The 6440-nt window shown below is 36.4% G+C and overlaps 1 long non-coding RNA gene across 1 annotated transcript; it reads left to right on the plus strand.

The window, feature by feature from the left end:
* The first annotated feature begins 230 nt into the window (after nt 1-230).
* On the plus strand, nt 231-5971 carry LOC120991452. Its single transcript, XR_005776675.1, has 3 exons — nt 231-289; nt 5101-5195; nt 5914-5971. It is a non-coding gene; the product is annotated as an uncharacterized LOC120991452 (long non-coding RNA).
* The last annotated feature ends 469 nt before the right edge of the window (nt 5972-6440 follow it).

Genomic DNA, 6440 nt, shown 5'->3' on the forward strand with positions numbered 1-6440 from the left:
TCCATTTTAGGTGCGTTTTCCACCATCAGAGGTAGAAAAAAGCTTTTACCAATTTGCTAATAATTTAGGGAAAGGAACAAAGAGAAATAACATGAATAAATAGCATAAAATTCTACAAACTATACATTACTGGACTTTATCATTGATATTCTAGATAATAATAACTTACCCTTTCAACACACTGTTTGATAGGAATCACCCGATGTTACTTTGTCCTTGAAGATGAATTAGCTTCTATTGATATGATGTTCACCTATAGGATCCACCCATCGCATGGACTGGGCCCAAGGTACGTAAACATAGCAATAATAAGATTTGCATATGCTCTTCACCTATAGGACCCATCCATCTTATGGACTCCCCCCTAGGTCTTAAAGATATCTCTAACAAGATATGATCTTCACCTATAGGACCCATCATTTTTTAGATTGGGCCTTAGGAACTTCTGCATATCTCTAACAACATGTTGATCTAGTCGTTGCCTTTTGGATCCATCCTTCTTATGGATCACACTCCTTGTACTCAAGCACTTCTTCTTTTCTTGTAAAAGAACATCTGGAGGCATATACTCTCTGGTATAATAAAACCAACATATAACCCTAGAGCACAGTATTATATCAACTTTATGCAAATTTTGAGACAACACAGCTTTGCCAAAGCCCTAGTTCCGAACCTTGACTCTGCTATGTATTATATCTCATGTAAAACAATGCTTTTTAAGCAACCTTCCTTAAATTATTAACAAATTGGTTAAAGAGCACCTATTTAAACAAAAATGCAGCCTCCTCCAAATCCCCTTAGCTGCCCTTACCATCTCCATTTTAGGTGCGTTTTCCACCATCAGAGGTAGAAAAAAGCTTTTACCAATTTGCTAATAATTTAGGGAAAGGAACAAAGAGAAATAACATGAATAAATAGCATAAAATTCTACAAACTATACATTACTGGACTTTATCATTGATATTCTAGATAATAATAACTTACCCTTTCAACACACTGTTTGATAGGAATCACCCGATGTTACATTGTCCTTGAAGATGAATTAGCTTCTATTGATATGATGTTCACCTATAGGATCCACCCATCGCATGGACTGGGCCCAAGGTACGTAAACATAGCAATAATAAGATTTGCATATGCTCTTCACCTATAGGACCCATCCATCTTATGGACTCCCCCCTAGGTCTTAAAGATATCTCTAACAAGATATGATCTTCACCTATAGTACCCATCATTTTTTAGATTGGGCCTTAGGAACTTCTGCATATCTCTAACAACATGTTGATCTAGTCGTTGCCTTTTGGATCCATCCTTCTTATGGATCACACTCCTTGTACTCAAGCACTTCTTCTTTTCTTGTAAAAGAATATCTGGAGGCACATACTCTCTGGCATAATAAAACCAACATATAACCCTAGAGCACAGTATTATATCAACTTTATGCAAATTTTGAGACAACACAGCTTTGCCAAAGCCCTAGTTCCGAACCTTGACTCTGCTATGTATTATATTACATGTAAAACAATGCTTTTTAAGCAACCTTCCTTAAATTATTAACAAATTGGTTAAAGAGCACCTATTTAAACAAAAATGCAGCCTCCTCCAAATCCCCTTAGCTGCCCTTACCATCTCCATTTTAGGTGCGTTTTCCACCATCAGAGGTAGAAAAAAGCTTTTACCAATTTGCTAATAATTTAGGGAAAGGAACAAAGAGAAATAACATGAATAAATAGCATAAAATTCTACAAACTATACATTACTGGACTTTATCATTGATATTCTAGATAATAATAACTTACCCTTTCAACACACTGTTTGATAGGAATCACCCGATGTTACTTTGTCCTTGAAGATGAATTAGCTTCTATTGATATGATGTTCACCTATAGGATCCACCCATCGCATGGACTGGGCCCAAGGTACGTAAACATAGCAATAATAAGATTTGCATATGCTCTTCACCTATAGGACCCATCCATCTTATGGACTCCCCCCTAGGTCTTAAAGATATCTCTAACAAGATATGATCTTCACCTATAGGACCCATCATTTTTTAGATTGGGCCTTAGGAACTTAAGCATATCTCTAACAAGATGTTGATCTAGTCGTTGCCTTTTGGATCCATCCTTCTTATGGATCACACTCCTTGTACTCAAGCACTTCTTCTTTTCTTGTAAAAGAATATCTGGAGGCATATACTCTCTGGCATAATAAAACCAACATAACCAACATATAACCCTAGAGCACAGTATTATATCAACTTTATGCAAATTTTGAGACAACACAGCTTTGCCAAAGCCCTAGTTCCAAACCTTGACTCTGCTATGTATTATATCTCATGTAAAACAATGCTTTTTAAGCAACCTTCCTTAAATTATTAACAAATTGGTTAAAGAGCACCTATTTAAACAAAAATGCAGCCTCCTCCAAATCCCCTTAGCTGCCCTTACCATCTCCATTTTAGGTGCGTTTTCCACCATCAGAGGTAGAAAAAAGCTTTTACCAATCTGCTAATAATTTAGGGAAAGGAACAAAGAGAAATAACATGAATAAATAGCATAAAATTCTACAAACTATACATTACTGGACTTTATCATTGATATTCTAGATAATAATAACTTACCCTTTCAACACACTGTTTGATAGGAATCACCCGATGTTACTTTGTCCTTGAAGATGAATTAGCTTCTATTGATATGATGTTCACCTATAGGATCCACCCATCGCATGGACTGGGCCCAAGGTACGTAAACATAGCAATAATAAGATTTGCATATGCTCTTCACCTATAGGACCCATCCATTTTATGGACTCCCCCCTAGGTCTTAAAGATATCTCTAACAAGATATGATCTTCACCCATAGGACCCATCATTTTTTAGATTGGGCCTTAGGAACTTCTGCATATCTCTAACAACATGTTGATCTAGTCGTTGCCTTTTGGATCCATCCTTCTTATGGATCACACTCCTTGTACTCAAGCACTTCTTCTTTTCTTGTAAAAGAATATCTGGAGGCACATACTCTCTGGCATAATATAACCAACATATAACCCTAGAGCACAGTATTATATCAACTTTATGCAAATTTGTAGACCACACAGCTTTGCCAAAGCCCTAGTTCCGAACCTTGACTCTGCTATGTATTATATTACATGTAAAACAATGCTTTTTAAGCAACCTTCCTTAAATTATTAACAAATTGGTTAAAGAGCACCTATTTAAACAAAAATGCAGCCTCCTCCAAATCCCCTTAGCTGCCCTTACCATCTCCATTTTAGGTGCGTTTTCCACCATCAGAGGTAGAAAAAAGCTTTTACCAATTTGCTAATAATTTAGGGAAAGGAACAAAGAGAAATAACATGAATAAATAGCATAAAATTCTACAAACTATACATTACTGGACTTTATCATTGATATTCTAGATAATAATAACTTACCCTTTCAACACACTGTTTGATAGGAATCACCCGATGTTACTTTGTCCTTGAAGATGAATTAGCTTCTATTGATATGATGTTCACCTATAGGATCCACCCATCGCATGGACTGGGCCCAAGGTACGTAAACATAGCAATAATAAGATTTGCATATGCTCTTCACCTATAGGACCCATCCATCTTATGGACTCCCCCCTAGGTCTTAAAGATATCTCTAACAAGATATGATCTTCACCTATAGGACCCATCATTTTTTAGATTGGGCCTTAGGAACTTCTGCATATCTCTAACAAGATGTTGATCTAGTCGTTGCCTTTTGGATCCATCCTTCTTATGGATCACACTCCTTGTACTCAAGCACTTCTTCTTTTCTTGTAAAAGAACATCTGGAGGCATATACTCTCTGGTATAATAAAACCAACATATAACCCTAGAGCACAGTATTATATCAACTTTATGCAAATTTTGAGACAACACAGCTTTGCCAAAGCCCTAGTTCCGAACCTTGACTCTGCTATGTATTATATTACATGTAAAACAATGCTTTTTAAGCAACCTTCCTTAAATTATTAACAAATTGGTTAAAGAGCACCTATTTAAACAAAAATGCAGCCTCCTCCAAATCCCCTTAGCTGCCCTTACCATCTCCATTTTAGGTGCGTTTTCCACCATCAGAGGTAGAAAAAAGCTTTTACCAATCTGCTAATAATTTAGGGAAAGGAACAAAGAGAAATAACATGAATAAATAGCATAAAATTCTACAAACTATACATTACTGGACTTTATCATTGATATTCTAGATAATAATAACTTACCCTTTCAACACACTGTTTGATAGGAATCACCCGATGTTACATTGTCCTTGAAGATGAATTAGCTTCTATTGATATGATGTTCACCTATAGGATCCACCCATCGCATGGACTGGGCCCAAGGTACGTAAACATAGCAATAATAAGATTTGCATATGCTCTTCACCTATAGGACCCATCCATCTTATGGACTCCCCCCTAGGTCTTAAAGATATCTCTAACAAGATATGATCTTCACCTATAGGACCCATCATTTTTTAGATTGGGCCTTAGGAACTTCTGCATATCTCTAACAAGATGTTGATCTAGTCGTTGCCTTTTGGATCCATCCTTCTTATGGATCACACTCCTTGTACTCAAGCACTTCTTCTTTTCTTGTAAAAGAATATCTGGAGGCATATACTCTCTGGCATAATAAAACCAACATAACCAACATATAACCCTAGAGCACAGTATTATATCAACTTTATGCAAATTTTGAGACAACACAGCTTTGCCAAAGCCCTAGTTCCAAACCTTGACTCTGCTATGTATTATATCTCATGTAAAACAATGCTTTTTAAGCAACCTTCCTTAAATTATTAACAAATTGGTTAAAGAGCACCTATTTAAACAAAAATGCAGCCTCCTCCAAATCCCCTTAGCTGCCCTTACCATCTCCATTTTAGGTGCGTTTTCCACCATCAGAGGTAGAAAAAAGCTTTTACCAATCTGCTAATAATTTAGGGAAAGGAACAAAGAGAAATAACATGAATAAATAGCATAAAATTCTACAAACTATACATTACTGGACTTTATCATTGATATTCTAGATAATAATAACTTACCCTTTCAACACACTGTTTGATAGGAATCACCCGATGTTACTTTGTCCTTGAAGATGAATTAGCTTCTATTGATATGATGTACCTATAGGATCCACCCATCGCATGGACTGGGCCCAAGGTACGTAAACATAGCAATAATAAGATTTGCATATGCTCTTCACCTATAGGACCCATCCATCTTATGGACTCCCCCCTAGGTCTTAAAGATATCTCTAACAAGATATGATCTTCACCTATAGGACCCATCATTTTTTAGATTGGGCCTTAGGAACTTCTGCATATCTCTAACAACATGTTGATCTAGTCGTTGCCTTTTGGATCCATCCTTCTTATGGATCACACTCCTTGTACTCAAGCACTTCTTCTTTTCTTGTAAAAGAATATCTGGAGGCATATACTCTCTGGCATAATAAAACCAACATATAACCCTAGAGCACAGTATTATATCAACTTTATGCAAATTTTGAGACAACACAGCTTTGCCAAAGCCCTAGTTCCGAACCTTGACTCTGCTATGTATTATATCTCATGTAAAACAATGCTTTTTAAGCAACCTTCCTTAAATTATTAACAAATTGGTTAAAGAGCACCTATTTAAACAAAAATGCAGCCTCCTCCAAATCCCCTTAGCTGCCCTTACCATCTCCATTTTAGGTGCGTTTTCCACCATCAGAGGTAGAAAAAAGCTTTTACCAATTTGCTAATAATTTAGGGAAAGGAACAAAGAGAAATAACATGAATAAATAGCATAAAATTCTACAAACTATACATTACTGGACTTTATCATTGATATTCTAGATAATAATAACTTACCCTTTCAACACACTGTTTGATAGGAATCACCCGATGTTACTTTGTCCTTGAAGATGAATTAGCTTCTATTGATATGATGTTCACCTATAGGATCCACCCATCGCATGGACTGGGCCCAAGGTACGTAAACATAGCAATAATAAGATTTGCATATGCTCTTCACCTATAGGACCCATCCATTTTATGGACTCCCCCCTAGGTCTTAAAGATATCTCTAACAAGATATGATCTTCACCCATAGGACCCATCATTTTTTAGATTGGGCCTTAGGAACTTCTGCATATCTCTAACAACATGTTGATCTAGTCGTTGCCTTTTGGATCCATCCTTCTTATGGATCACACTCCTTGTACTCAAGCACTTCTTCTTTTCTTGTAAAAGAATATCTGGAGGCATATACTCTCTGGCATAATATAACCAACATATAACCCTAGAGCACAGTATTATATCAACTTTATGCAAATTTTGAGACAACACAGCTTTGCCAAAGCCCTAGTTCCGAACCTTGACTCTGCTATGTATTATATTACATGTAAAACAATGCTTTTTA

This window comes from Bufo bufo, chromosome 2, assembly GCF_905171765.1.
Source record: "Bufo bufo chromosome 2, aBufBuf1.1, whole genome shotgun sequence".
Classification (NCBI taxonomy): domain Eukaryota; kingdom Metazoa; phylum Chordata; class Amphibia; order Anura; family Bufonidae; genus Bufo; species Bufo bufo.